Source organism: Triticum dicoccoides, chromosome 2B, assembly GCF_002162155.2.
Source record: "Triticum dicoccoides isolate Atlit2015 ecotype Zavitan chromosome 2B, WEW_v2.0, whole genome shotgun sequence".
Lineage (NCBI taxonomy): Eukaryota > Viridiplantae > Streptophyta > Magnoliopsida > Poales > Poaceae > Triticum > Triticum dicoccoides.
The window spans coordinates 509,716,597-509,732,705 of record NC_041383.1 but is presented as its reverse complement, the minus strand read 5'-3'; the positions used below and the strand labels follow the sequence as shown (position 1 = coordinate 509,732,705).

Below are 16,109 nucleotides of genomic sequence, written 5' to 3'. Positions count from 1 at the left end.
TTGAGTCCATGGATTATACACACTCTCACCCTTCCACCATTGCTAGCCTCTCTAGTACCGCACAACCTTTGCCGGTACCATACACCCACCATATACCTTTCTCAAAACAGCCACCATACCTACCTATTATGGCATTTCCATAGCCATTCCGAGATAATATTACCATGCAACTTTCCACCGTTCCGTTTATTATGACACGCTCCATCATTGTCATATTGCTTTGCATGATCATGTAGTTGACATCGTATTTGTGGCAAAGCCACCGTTCATAATTTTTCATACATGTCACTCTTGAATCATTGCACATCCCGGTACACCACCGGAGGCATTCACATAGAGTCATATTTTATTCTAAGTATCGAGTTGTAATTCTTGAGTTGTAAGTAAATAAAAGTGTGATGATCTTCATTATTAGTGCATTGTCCCAGTGAGGAAAGGATAATGGAGACTATGATTCCCCCACAAGTCGGGATGAGACTCCGGACGAAAAAAAGAGGCCATAAAAAGGCCCAAATAAAAAAATGAGAGAAAAAGAGAGAAGGGGCAATGCTACTATCCTTTTTCCACACTTGTGCTTCAAAGTAACACCATGATCTTCATGATAGAGAGTCTCCTATGTTGTCACTTTCATATACTAGTGGAAATTTTTTATTATAGAACTTGGCTTGTATATTCCAATGATGGGCTTCCTCAAAAGTGCCCTAGGTCTTCGTGAGAAAGCAAGTTGATGCACACCCACTTAGTTTATTTTTGAGCTTTCATACACTTATAGCTCTAGTGCATCCATTGCATGGCAATCCCTACTCACTCACATTGACATCTATTGATGGGCATCTCCATAGCCCGTTGATACACCTAGTTGATGTGAGACTATCTTCTCCTTTTTGTCTTCTCCACAACCACCATTCTATTCCACCTATAGTGCTATGTTCATGGCTCACGCTCATGTATTGCGGAAGATTGAAAAAGTTTGAGAACATCAAAAGTATGAAACAATTGCTTGGCTTGTCATCGGGGTTGTGCATGATTAAATACTTTGTGTGATGAAGATAGAGCATAACCAGACTATATGATTTTGTAGGGATAACTTTCTTTGGCCATGTCATTTTGAGAAGACATGATTGCTTTGTTAGTATGCTTGAAGAATTATTGTTTTTATGTCAATATTAAACTTTTGTCTTGAATCTTTCGGATCTGAACATTCATGCCACAATAAAGAGAGATTACATTGATTAATATGTTAGGTAGCATTCCACATCAAAAATTCTGTTTTTATCATTTACCTACTCGAGGACAAGCAGGAATTAAGCTTGGGGATGCTTGATACGTCTCCAACGTATCTATAATTTTTGTTTGTTCCATGCTATTATATTATCTTCTTTAGATGTTTAATGGGCTTTAATATGCTCTTTTATACTCCCTCCGTTCCTTGATGTAAGGTGTATAGGTTTTTGAGAAAAAATCCGAAATATAAGGTGTATTGCATTGCACCACTCGTCTAGATAATGTTCTTAGGGATTTGATTACATTTCCTGATATTAGGCAAGCTCCTCTATTTCTCATGTCAATTAGTTAGGTGTAACCTCGCCCAAAACTTGTGAAATTTTCCCTTCATGTGCGTTCTTTAATTTCCGTGCCAAAAACTATACACCCTATATTTAGGAATGGAGGGAGTATTATTTTTGGGACTAACCTATTAACCGAAGGCCTGGTGCTAGTTTCTGTTTTTTTGCCTATCTTAGAGTTTTGCAGAAAAGGAATACCAAATGGAGTCCAAACGGAATGAAACCTTCGCGATGATCTTTCTTGGACCGAAAGCAAACCAGAAGACTTGGAGATGAAGTCGGAAACGTAGTGAGGAGGCAACAAGGCAGGAGGGCGTGCCTAGGGGTAGGCGCGCCGCCCACCCTCGTGGGCCCCTCGTAGCTCCATCGACCTAGTTTTTTCACCTATATATACTCTTATACCCTAAAAACATCAGGGGGAGCCATGAAACCACTTTTCCACCGCCGCAACCTTATGTATCCGTGAGATCCCATCTTGGGGCCTTTTCTGGCGATCCGCCGGAGGGGGATTCGATCACGTAGGGCTCCTACATCAACACCATTACCTCTCCGATGAAGTGTGAGTAGTTTACCATAGACCTTCCGGTCCATAGTTATTAGCTAGATGGCTTCTTCTCTCTCTTTGATTCTCAATAAAATGTTCTCTCGATGTTCTTGGAGATCTATTCGATGTAATATTCTTTCGCGGTGTGTTTGCCGAGATCCGATGAACTGTGGATTTATGATCAGATTATTTATGAATATTATTTGGTTCTTCTCTGAATTCATATATGCATGATTTGATATCTTTGCAAGTCTCTTCGAATTATCGGTTTAGTTTGGCCTACTAGATTGATCTTTCTTGCCATGGGAGGAGTACTTAGCTTTGGATTCAATCTTGCGGTGTCCTTTCCCAGTGACAGTAGGGGCAGCAAGGCATGTATTGCATTGTTGTCATCGAGGATAAAAAGATGGGGTTTTCATCATATTCCTTGAGTTAATTCCTCTACATCATGTCATCTTGCTTAATGCGTTACTCTGTTCTTGTGAACTTAATACTCTAGATGCATGCTGGATAGCGGTCGATGTGTAGAGTAGTAGTAGTAGATGCAGGCAAGAGTCGGTCTACTTGACACGGACGTGATGTCTATGTTCATGATCATTGCCTTAGATATCATCATAACTATGCGCTTTTCTAAAAATTGTTCGGCAGTAATTTGTTCACCCACCATAATACATGCTATCTTGAGAGAAGCCACTAGTGAAACATATGGCCCCCGGGGTCTCTTTTCCATTATATTAAGTCTCTTTTCCAAATTATTGAATTTCATTTACATCTTGCTAGTTTCCATTTGCATCATGCTTTTATATCAATATTTATTGCATTATGGACTGTTATTACACGTTATGTCATTATACTTATGGCTATCTATTATATACTTATGACAGAAGTCAAAAAAGCCATCACGTTGATCCACATAGATTAAATTATCACGGTCGTTAATTTTAGATATTGACGGCTGAGATTTAAAAGTTGCAGCGTAACATACAAATATTGTCCCATACAACTAACTTAACATGTCACGTCTAAATAGTCTAAGACATCTTTTTTTATATAAAGATCTCACGTACGACCATTATCACGAGACAAAAGAAGATACGAATCCTCACGTGCACATCCTTCCTAGAGACAAAACAAGATATGAATCCTCGCATGCACCTACTTCCAAATCGGGCACATGCCCAAAAGACTACAACCCAGAGACGGACTCAATCAAAGAAAATCTACATGGATTCTTGATCGAAAGGGAGAAAGAAACTCCACATGGAGTCAGCTCGGAAACAAAATAGAACAACACCCAGCCAGACACACCAAGCACACGCCCAAGAGTCTTAACTGGTCAAACTGGCAAATCTACTACCCGACCAGAGAACCATCAACAAAATCAAGGTCTTCCGATTCATGAAGTCTACCAAATCTGCTACCAGACCAGAGCACCACTAACAAAATCGAAGACTACGGGTTCTGTGACGCCAGACAAACATCTGAAACCGCCAAAACTGCGATGTGACTGCAACTCGACGCCCAATGAAGTCAACATAGACCTTCTGAGCTGCCTCTCACCTGAATCATCAAGGCTCATCACTTGTCAGGATAACAACTGCATAGGTAGCTGACTAACAATTTTCGAATCCTTTTGCAGCCAAAAAACTATGGCGTGCAAGAAGCTTAGTGCTTACCAACAACGGGACAAACTAGAACATTCAAGTGAAAGTACCGATCATATGCAATTCGCTCAATCATGAAACCGATCAGTTCATGAGCCTCGATATGATTTTGATGGACAAAATTGTTTACTCATTAAACATTCAATTACAGACTGCCCCACTAATTTAAAAAAAAATTGCTAATTATATTCTGTATGGTTTGACATGGCCAAACAAATCATCTTACTATCAATATTAAAATCATCATGCTACTATGAGAAGTATCCACTTATACACTATCAACTTTTTAGGTTGTGGAATCCACAAAATATGACCTATTGAGAAATGAATTTGGAGAATCTCTGATTTTACACTCGCCCCCCTCCCCCGCGTCGCCCTCCCCACGGGCGACTTGGGAGGCGACGCAGCCCTCAAGCGCTCCCTCCCCTCCTCCTCCCCCTCCCCCTGCCGCCGCCGGTGCTCCCCGCCGGGCAAAGCCCTGGTGGATCTGGCGGCGGCGGGACTTCGCTCCCAGGCGGCCTCCCCCCTCGAGCGTGGGGCTCGACGAGGCTGACGGAGCTACGCTTCTCCGAACCTAGGGTTTCGCGACGGCGGCCCCAGATCCAGAGGGTCGGGCCTCTGGACTGGCGTGGCGAGCACGCGGGCGGCGCGGCGCGACCCTTTGGGGGCGCGGCTGCGGCTGCTTGGCTGTGCCCCGGCGGATCCGGGTGGCGGAGGCTGCGGGCCGGCGCGGCAGCGGCCATGGTCGGCGGCGGCAAGGTGCAGGTGGCTGGTCTCCGCGACGGCGCCACTAGCCCTGCTCGATGCGTCCCGTGCGATGGCTGGCCTTGTCTGGCAGCCATCCAGCAGCTGCTGCACTGCGCTGGCCGGTGCTTCCCTACATCGACAGTGACAATACGTGGTTTCCCTCTCGGTGCTGGTGGTCCTCTCTGGCGATCTGCTTCCCCATCTCCTGTTTGCTCTGCTTCGGCGGTTTTGGGGTTCTGGTCTTGGGCCGGGCGAAATCCCTGCGCGGCGTTGGCCTGCGCTGACAACGGCGACACCTGAGGGTGCCGTTACCTCCATGGAGGCGCTGTCATGGCCCAGACTGGACCCTCTCCTCGGGCACCGGGGGAAACCCTTGGTCCAGTTCCCTGGACAAGGCAGCGACGGCGTCTCAGCGCCGTTCCTTTCTTGAAAGCGCTGCTTGGGTCGCACTTGGAGTCCCCTATGCGTCAGCTGGAGATGGTGGCCTCCCCGGTCTTTCCGGTGAGGTTTGCTGGTAATGCGATGCTGTGATGAGGGCTGCAGCATGGAGCGTGGGCGTCCGGGGCGCAATGTACGCCGGCGCCGGCACGTCCAAGACGATGGCTTCGCTAGTTCTGGCTGGGTCCTGCCATCCACCTGCCGTCTCCTAGGCACATATGGGTGGAAGGTACGTTGGCCCGGTCAGCCCTGGAGATGCAGTCTTCTTCGGAGGCGCCTGGCAACGGCTGTGACGCGGCCTTGAGGCTCTGTGTCTAGCTACCTTGCCATTCATGGTTGGAGGCTGGACAAGGCTAGACCTTTCGTTGTTGCGGTCTGTAGTTGGTAGCACCTCCTCACCTGCTTGTCTGGTGAGGACGATGGTGTGTGTGTGTGTGTCCCTCCTCCCGGGAGGTTGTACCTGTACTGCTGTTCTCTTTCTGTTCAATGAAATGAAACGCAAACTCTTTTGCGTTTTCTCAAAAAAAAAGAAATGAATTGATTTTTTTTCTGCGTACAATACAAAGGTAAAGGGGGTGAAATGACCATCATAATGTTTTCCAGATTACTACTCCGAGTTTTCCACCAAGGACACAATACAAAACCAGCAGATAAAGTTAAATAATGCTCAGGTATGCTTATACTCTGTAGTTTTAAATAATCTAATTAATATTTCTAACCATGAAAAAGGACTGATTCTAATAACAGAGAAAGCATAATGCATACTCATTATTGAAAGTTTAATTGGACTTCCACCACTCTGGCTAAGATTTGCATTTTTCAGCTTAACCTCTTTATGGGTGATAACACCAGCGCTAGACTATGGTTGCAAGAAATCTAAAAGATTTGTCATTTATTTAATAGGGTTGTACCTAAAGTAAACCTGTCTCACAGGAATATATACAGATCTAGACATAGATGAAACTCGAGAACTTCCTTACATATGGAACACTATCTTTAAATATTTATCAACAAATGAATCATGACTCATGTTTATTCATCATTGTAACGTAATAATTTTACTTGACTAACTCCACAAATGTAGGCACTCGGTAGAAGAAAGTTTGCCAAAAATGATGGAGATAGATAGCAACACACAAGGAGCGCTAGAAATATTTTACATAGGAGAACATTACAAGAACTTAGTGCAATGAGGCACGAAAACCACAAGTCAGGTAATGATTCAGACTCCTCTAAGATATGATATCACCACTTTTGGAGGAAAATGAGACTAACATGTACTGATAATTGAGTCATATCAGTTATAATGGAACCATATCTGAATTATTTATGTCTCCCAACTTCTTTGGGTTGCTATCTTTAAAGTTTTTCGGCGACTTTTTTAGGATTTTACTTTTCACGACAAGCTGTAATAGATCTATTACAAAAAAATATGTACATGAACATGTTGTGATAGTCACAAACTAATTACAAAGGAACTGACAAGTATTACTGTGACAATTGTGGTATATATCTAGAAATTATAACACCTCGAAAGCATATTCTACTAATTTCAACAAGAACTTTCATATTATATTTACTCTGCACCAATAACAGTGGTAGCAAAATTGCTGAACTCATTGGACGAAAAATATGAGAAGCATCAAATATTTTACAATATTGAAAGGCAACTAATTTATGTTTACCGGGATAGAGAAAGAATACATCACATGATCAATATAGGGAGGACACTTAGTAGATAAGGTTGAAATACATTCAGACATGCACTTTTGTGAGTTGTGTTCTTGGTAACATCTCTTCCATCCTACAGTTGTTTCAGTTGAAGAGAATAATGAGAAAAGCACCAGTGTTATAGGCATCGCCTACAACACATGCGAAAAATCTATTGCATATCAATTAACACACAGGAACCAAATTCAGTGAATACATGTGAACCTTCTTCGTTTGTCTTAACTACACATATCATTGATATAACTTGCTATTATATGGTACAACAAATAGAGAATATACCTTTTATCCAACTAGAGGCGGGAAGCATACCTGTGAAGAACAGTGTCGAGGAAGTAGGAATGATGCAAAGTTGTAGCACGTTACATTGGTGGAAGTTTTTTTTCGAATCACATAGGTGGAACTTGACAGCAGTAGCAACTAGGGAGCCCATGACTCGCCTCCACCTGTGGACTTTCTACGAATGTAAAGAGACCAATCACATGCTAATGCAGATTAATATTTCCTCACACTACTTTCATGTATATACATGTTAAGAAGTGCAGACAAGACAATGAAATAAAAGATATATAAGCGTTATACGTAGTAGATGGATATAACTTTTGCTAGACGAAACTTCGTATAATTGATACGGATGAGTTGAAGAGACAATAATCAAAGTTGGCAGAATGTCAACAGAAAAAGTAATATAAGTTCAATTCATTAAAATAATGCAAGGCACACCAATGAAAAGTTAAATAACTCTATAATTCATATCCTAAATGATCCTTACATGAACAACAACAAAATATATGAATTCATCGTCTGTATTATAATTTACCAGAACTAGGTAACTCAACCTTACCTCTGAATAAATTTAATAGATCAACTAAGTAAATGAAATTTTAAAGTACGTGTACACTGAGCCCAACAAGATAATGATGCGGAGGAGGATGGGAGAGTAGTAAGACAGTCATATCCATCACTACTCTGCCACATAAGATGAGGAACACTATGAAGAACATGGCCGTCAAACCCGACACCACAATCCTTGGCCCAGTGACATGAACAGGATAGCAGCGCCATTAGGGAAGCTACTAACTACGGATCACTCATATTCTTCAGTGGCCTCCCCGGCGACCGCCTTGCCTCGATGCTAGGGAGCGCCAAATCCGCGGCTGGAACGCGTGCCCCGACCTCGCTCAGATCTGGCCTCCAAGATAATCTCCTTCCCAGCTTTGTTGATGCACGGGCAGGCCACTCGATTTGGTGCAGCCACTCCGGCACTCCCCATCACATGGACGAGCAGGCCAATCGATTTGGTACACCCTCTCCATCTATTTTTCCCTTCTCAAAGATGGTGGAGCAGAGGAATGAGGAAGGGATATGCTTTCTACACATGGGATGGGTAGCACGTTGACCAATGGTCAGCCAGTTGTGACTGACTTATATGGAGTATCTATAGATAGAAGACGAGACTTTCGTACTTCCTTTCTTACATAATATATATAGGTCTTTTAGCTACAGAATATACTATGAAAAAAGCTACAGATTTTTTTTACTATAGAAGACCAGACTTTCCTACTTCTTTTCTTACCTAACAGGTCTTTTAGCTATAGAATGTACTCCCTCCGTCTCAAAATAAGTGTCTTAATCTTAGTATAAATTTGTACTAAAGTTAGTACAAAGTAGAGACACTTATTTTAAGACGGAGGAAGTATGAAAAAAGCTACAAACTATATTTCGGTGAGAAATTAGCTACAGAATTTTCTAAAAAAGCTACAGAATTTAGTATTTCCTAATGGATTATGAACATGCTGTGACAACAGGCAAAAAATAAAAAGTCAATATTGTGCATTAAAAAAAATACTTGCCAAACAAAAATAATATACAGAGATAATTTAAACAAAAATAATCAATGAAGCGGAAAAGGTGCTTATAGAGGTGTTCAATTCACAATGATTATAAACTTCCATACAATGTTGAAGAACAAAAAATGCAAGTCCATATAAATAAGCAAAATAGCAAAAAGATGTCATTTACCAAAAATATTTAATATATCAATTCTAGACGCGCAATTATTGATGGCTGAAATTTAAAAGTTGCAGCATAACATACAAATATTATCCCGTACAACTAGCTTAGCATGGCACGTGTAAATAGTCTAAGACATCTTTTTCTATATAAAGATCTGTTTATAACAATCACGTGTAAGCTTACATAGATAGGGAGAAAAACGACCGAGTACATGCCCCGTCCTCCGTACAGGACACATATGTACATGACACATATGACACGTACAACCATTATCACGAGACAAAAGAAGATACGAATCCTCACGTGCACATCTTTTCAAGAGACAAAACAAGATATGAATCCTCACGTGCACCTACTTCCAAATCGGGCACATGCCCAAAAGACTACAACCCAGGGATGGACTCAATCAACGAAACTCTACATGGATTCTTGATCGAAAGGGAGAAAAAACTCCACATGGAGTCAGCTCGGAAACAAAATAGAACAACACCCAGCCAGACACACCAAGCACACGCCCAAGAGTCTTAACTGGGCAAACTGGCAAATCTACTACCCGACCAGAGAACCATCAGCAAAATCAAGGTCTTCCAATTCATGAAGTCTACCAAATCTGCTACCAGACCAGAGCACCACTAACAAAATCGAAGACTACGGGTTCTGTGACGCCAGCCAAACATCTGAAACCGCCAAAACTGCGATGTGACTGCAACTCGACACCCAATGAAGTCAACATAGACCTTCTGAGCTGCCTCTCACCTGAATCATCAAGGCTCATCACTTATCAGGATAACAACTGCATGGGTAGCTGACTAACAATTTTCAAATCCTTTTGCAGCCAAAAAACTATGGCGTGCAAGAAGCTTAGTGCTTACCAACAACAAGACAAACTAGAACATTCATGTGAAAGTACCGATCATATGCAATTCGCTCAATCATGCAACCGATCGGTTCATGAGCCTCGATATGATTTTGATGGACAAAATTGTTTACTCATTAAACATTCAATTACAGACTGCCCCACTAATTTAAACAAAAAATTGCTAGTTATATTTTGTATGGTTTGACATGGCCAAACAAATCATCTTACTATCAATATTAAAAACATCATGCTACTATCAGAAGTATCCACTTATACACTATCAACTTTTAAGGTTGTGGAATCCACAAAATATCACCCATTGAGAAATGAATTGATTTTTTTTCTGTGTACAATACAAAGGTAAAGAGGGTGAAACAACCATCAGAATGTTTTCCAGATTACTACTCCGAGTTTTCCACCAAGGACACAATACAAAACCAGCAGATAAAGTTAAATAATGCTCAGGTATGCTTATACTCTGTAGTTTTAAATAATCTAATTAATATTTCTAACCATGAAAAACGACTGATTCTAATAACAGAGAAAGCATGCATACTCATTATTGAAAGTTTAATTGGACTTCCACCACTCTGGCTAAGATTTGCATTTTTCAGCTTAACCTCTTTACGGGTGATAACACCAACGCTAGACTATGGTTGCAAGAAATCTAAAAGATTTGTCATTTATTTAATAGGGTTGTACCTAAAGTAAACCAGTCTCACATGAATATATACAGATCTAGACATAGATGAAACTCGAGAACTTCCTTACATATGGAACACTATCTTTAATTATTTATCAACAAATGAATCGTGACTCATGTTTATTCATCATTGTAACGTAATAATTTTACTTGACTAACTCCACAAATGTAGGCACTCGGTAGAAGAAAGTTTGCCAAAAATGATGGAGATAGATTGCAACGCACAAGGAGCGCGAGAAATATTTTACATAGGAGAACATTACAAGAATTTAGTGCAATGAGGCACGAAAACCACAAGTCAGGTAATGATTCAGACTCCTCTAAGATATGATATCACCACTTTTGGAGGAAAATGAGACTAACATGTACTGATAATTGAGTCATATCAGTTATAGTGGAACCATATCTGAATTATTTAAGACGGAGGGAGTATGAAAAAAGCTACAAACTATATTTCGGTGAGAAATTAGCTACAAAATTTTCTAAAAAAGCTACAGAATTTAGTATTTCCTAATGGATTATGAACATGCAATGACAATAGGCAAAAAATAAAAAGTCAATGTTGTGCATTAAAAAAATACTTGCCAAATGAAAATAATATACAGAGATAATTTAAACAAAAATAATCAATGAAGCGGAAAATGTGCTTATAGAGGTGTTCAATTCACAATGATTATAAACTTCCATACAATGTTGAAGAACAAAAAATGCAAGTCCATATAAATAAGCAAAATAGCAAAAAGATGTCATTTACCAAAAATACATAATATATCAATTCTAGCCACACAATTGCGCGGGTGGACCCGCTAGTTGTCTCTTATTTTACAAGGTTTATATGAAGAGGGAGAATGCCGGCAGCTGAGATTCTGGGCTGGAAAAGGAGCAAATATTAGAGACCTATTCTGCACAGCTCCAAAAGTCCTGAAACTCCATGAAAGTCATTTTTGGAATTAATAAAAAATGCTGGCGAAGGAATCAGCGTCAGGGGGCCCACACCCTGTTCACGAGGGTGGGGGCGCGCCCACCACCTAGGGCGCGCCCCCTGCCTCGTGGGCCCCTTGACAGGCCTCCGGTGCCCATATTCTGCTATATGAGGTCTTTTACCCTGGAAAAAATCATAAGCAAGCTTACGGGACGAAACTCCGCCGCCACTAGGCGGAACCTTGGCGGAACCAATCTAGGGCTCCGGCGGAGCTGTTCTGCCGGGGAAACTTCCCTCAGGGAGGGGGAAAACATCACCATTGTCATCACCAATGATCCTCTCATCGGGAGGGGGTCAATCTCCATCAACATCTTCACCAGCACCATCTTCTCTCAAACACTAGTTCATCTCTTGTATCCAATCTTTGTACCAAAACCTCAGATTGGTACCTGTGGGTTGCTAGTACTGTTGATTACTACTTGTAGTTGATGCTAGTTGGTTTATTTGGTGGAAGATCATATGTTCAGATCCTTAATGCATATCAACACCCCTCTGATTATGAACATGAATATGATTTGTGAGTAGTACGTTTGTTCCTGAGGACATGGGAGAAGTCTTGCTATAAGTAGTCATGTGAATTTGGTATTCGTTCGATATTTTGATAAGATGTATGTTGTCTATCCTCTAGTGGTGTTATGTGAACGTCGACTACATGACACTTCACCATTATTTGGTCCTATAGGAAGGCATTGGGAAGTAATAAGTAGATGATGGGTTTCTAGAGTGACAGAAGCTTAAACCCTAGTTTATGCGTTGCTTCATAAGGGGCTGATTTGGATTCATATGTTTCATGCCATGGTTAGGTTTACCTTAATACTTCTTTTGTAGTTGCGGGTGCTTGCAATAGGGGTTAATCATAAGTGGGATGCTTGTCCAAGAAAGGGCAGTACCCAAGCACCGGTCCACCCACATGTCAAATTATCAAAGTAACGAACGCGAATCATATGAACATGATGAAAACTAGCTTGATGATAATTCTCATGTGTCCTCGGGAGCACTTTTCTCATATAAGAACTTGTCCAGGCTTGTCCTTTGCTACTAAAAGGATTGGGACACCTTGCTGCACCTTATTTACTTTCATTTCTTGTTACCCGTTACAAATTATCTTATCACAAAACTATCTGTTACCTACAATTTTAGTGCTTGCAGAGAATACCTTACTGAAAACCGCTTGTCATTTCCTTCTGCTCCTCGTTGGGTTCGACACTCTTACTTACCGAAAGGACTACGATAGATTCCCTACACTTGTGGATCATCAAGACTCTTTTCTTGCGCCATTGTCGGGGAGTGAAGCGCCTTTGGTAAGTGGAACTTGGTAAGGAAAAATTTATATAGTGTGCTGAAATTTACTGTCACTTGTTACTATGGAAACTAATCCTTTGAGGGGCTTGTTCGGGGTATCTTCACCTCGACCAGTAGAGCAAAGAGTTGCTACTCAACCTACTGAACCTACTGAAAATGTTCACTTTTAAATTCCTTCGGGTATGGTAGAGAAACTGCTAGCTAATCCTTTTAGAGGAGATGGAGTTTGCACCTAATCCCGACTTGCACCTAATCTATGTAGATGAAGTTTGTGGATTATTTAAGCTTGCAGGTATGCCTGAGGATGTTATCAAGAAGAAGGTTTTACCTTTATCTTTGAAGGGAGACGCATTGACATGGTATAGGCTATGTGATGATATGGGATCCTGGAACTATAAACGACTGAAATTGGAATTTCACCAAAAGTTCTATCCTATGCATCTTGTTCATCGTGATCGTAATTACATATATAATTTTTGGCCTCGTGAAGGAGAAAGCATCGCTCAAGCTTGGGGGAGGCTTAAGTCAATGTTATATTCATGCCCCAATCATGAGCTCTCACGAGAAATGATTATTCAAAAATTTTATGCTCGTCTTTCTCTCAACAATCGCACCATGCTTGATACTTCTTGTGCTTGGTCTTTTATGATGAAGACTATTGAATTCAAGTGGGATTTATTGGAAAGAATTAAACGCAACACTGAAGATTGGGATTCCAAAGATGGTAAGGAGTCAGGTATGACACCTAAGTTTGATTGTGTTAAATCTTTTATGGATACCAATGCTTTTCGTGGATTTAGCACTAAATATGGACTTGACTCTGAAATAGTAGCTTCTTTCTGTGAATCATTTGCTACTCATGTTGATCTCCCTAAGGAGAAGTGGTTTAAATATAATCCTCCCACTGAAGTGAAAGTAGTTGCACCTATTAAAGTTGAAGAAAATACCATCACTTATAATGATCCTATTGTCCCTACTACTTATATTGAGAAACCTCCTTTCCCTGTTAGGATAAAGGATCATGCTAAAACTTCACATGTGGTTCGTAAGAGTAATACTAAAACACCTACACCACCTGAGCAAATTCAAGTTGAACCTAATATTGTTGTGGTTAAAGATCTCTTGGCTGATAATATTGATGGGAATGCTATTTATTTCTCTGATGAAGCTGCTAGAATTGTTAAACCTGATGCTAAGAAACATAGACCTGTTGTAGGCATGCCTGTCATTTCTGTTAAAATAGGAGAGCATTGTTTATCATGGCTTATGTGATATGGGTGCTAGTGCTAGTGCAATACCTATTTCCTTATATCAAGAAATTATGCATGACATTGCACCTGCTGAGATAGAAGATATTGATGTTACAATTAAGCTTGATAATAGAGATACTATTTCACCAATTGGGATTGTTAGAGATGTTGAAGTCTTGTGTGGGAAAGTTAAATATCCTGCTGATTTTCTTATTCTTGGTTCCCCACAAGATGACTTTTGTCCCATTATATTTGGTAGACCCTTCTTGAATACTGTTAATGCTAGAATTGATTGCAAAAAAGATGTTGTCACGATTAGCTTGGATGATTTGACTCATGAGTTTAATTTTGCTAAATTTCATAGACAACCCCATGATAAAGAACTGTCTAGTAAGGATGAAATTATTGGTCTTGCTTCTATTGCTGTGCCTCCGACTGATCCTTTAGAACAATATTTGCTAGACCATGAAAATGATATGTTCATGAATGAAAGAAGGGAAATAGATGAAGTATTCTTTAAATAGGGTCCTATTTTGAAACACAACTTACCTGTTGAAATCCTAGGTGATCTCCCATCACCCAAGGGTGATCCCGTGTTTGAACTTAAACCATTACCTGATACTCTCAAATATGCTTATCTTGATGAGAAGAAGATATATCCTGTTATTATTAGTGCTAACCTTTCAGAGCAGGAAGAGGAAAGATTATTGAAAACTCTGAAGAAGCACCGTGCTACTATTGGATATACTCTTGATGATCTTAAGGGTATTAGTCCCACTCTATGCCAACACAAAATTAAGTTTGAAGAAGACGCCAAACCAGTTATTGATCACCAACGAAGGTTAAATCCTAAGATGAAGGAAGTGGTAAGAAAGGAAATACTCAAACTCCTTGAGGCAGGTATAATTTATCCCGTTGCCGGTAGTAAGTGGGTAAGTCTTGTCCATTGTGTCCCTAAGAAGGGAGGTATTATTGTTGTTCCTAATGTTAAAGATGAATTGATCCCACAAAGAATTATTATAGGTTATAGGATGGTAATTGATTTCCACAAACTAAATAAAGCTACTAAAAAAGATCATTACCCTTTACCTTTTATTGATCAAATGCTAGAAAGACTATCCAAACATACACATTTTTGCTTTCTAGATGGTTACTTTGGTTTCTCTCAAATACCTGTGTCAGCAGATGATCAAGAAAAGACCACTTTTACTTACCCTTTCGGTACTTTTGCTTATAGACATATGCCTTTTGGTTTATGTAATGCACCTGCTACTTTTCAAAGATGCATGATGGCTATATTCTCTGACTTTTGTGAAAAAATTTGTGAGGTATTCATGGATGATTTCTCCGTTTATAGATCCTGTTTTGATGATTGCTTGAGCAACCTTGAACGAGTTTCGCAGAGATGCGAAGATACTAGTCTTGTTTTGAACTGGGAGAAGTGCCACTTTATGGTTAATGAAGGCATTGTCTTGGGGTATAAAATTTCTGAAAGAGGTATTGAAGTTGATAAAGCTAAAGTTGATGCCATTGAAAAGATGCCATGTCCCAAGGACATCAAAGGTATAAGAAGTTTCCTTGGTCATGCCGGTTTTTATAGGAGGTTCATTAAGGACTTTTCCAAAATCTCTAGGCCTCTAACTAATTTATTACAAAAAGATATTCCTTTTCTCTTCGATGATGATTGTGTAGAAGCATTTGAAATACTTAAGAAAGCTTTGGTTTCTGCACCTATTGTTCAACCTCCTGATTGGAATTTACCCTTTGAAATTATGTGTGATGCTAGCGATTATGCTGTAGGTGCTGTTCTAGGACAAAGAGTTGATAAGAAACTAAATGTTATTCAATATGCTAGTAAAACTCTAGACAGTGCCCAGAGAAATTATGCTACTATTGAAAAATAATTTTTAGCAGTTGTATTTGCTTGTGATAAGTTCAGACCTTATATTGTTGATTCTAAAGTAACTATTCACAATGATCATGCTGCTATTAAATATCTTATGGAAAAGAAAGATGCTAAACCTAGACTTATTAGGTGGGTTCTCTTGCTACAAGAATTTGATTTACATATTATTGATAGAAAGAGAGCTGAGAACCCCATTGCAGACAACTTGTCTAGGTTAGAGAATGTTCTTGATGACCCACTACCTATTAATGATAGCTTTCCTGATGAACAATTAGCTGTATAAATGCTTCTCGTAATGCTCCATGGTATGCTGATTATGCTAATTACATTGTTGCTAAATTTATACCACCTCGTTTTACATACCAACAAAAGAAAAAGTTCTTCTATGATTTAAGACATTACTTC

General features: G+C 40.1%; 1 pseudogene; it reads right to left on the bottom strand.

The window, feature by feature from the left end:
• Positions 1–4,183: 4,183 nt before the first annotated feature.
• Positions 4,184–8,081, bottom strand: LOC119360966 (annotated as a pseudogene).
• Positions 8,082–16,109: the final 8,028 nt, after the last annotated feature.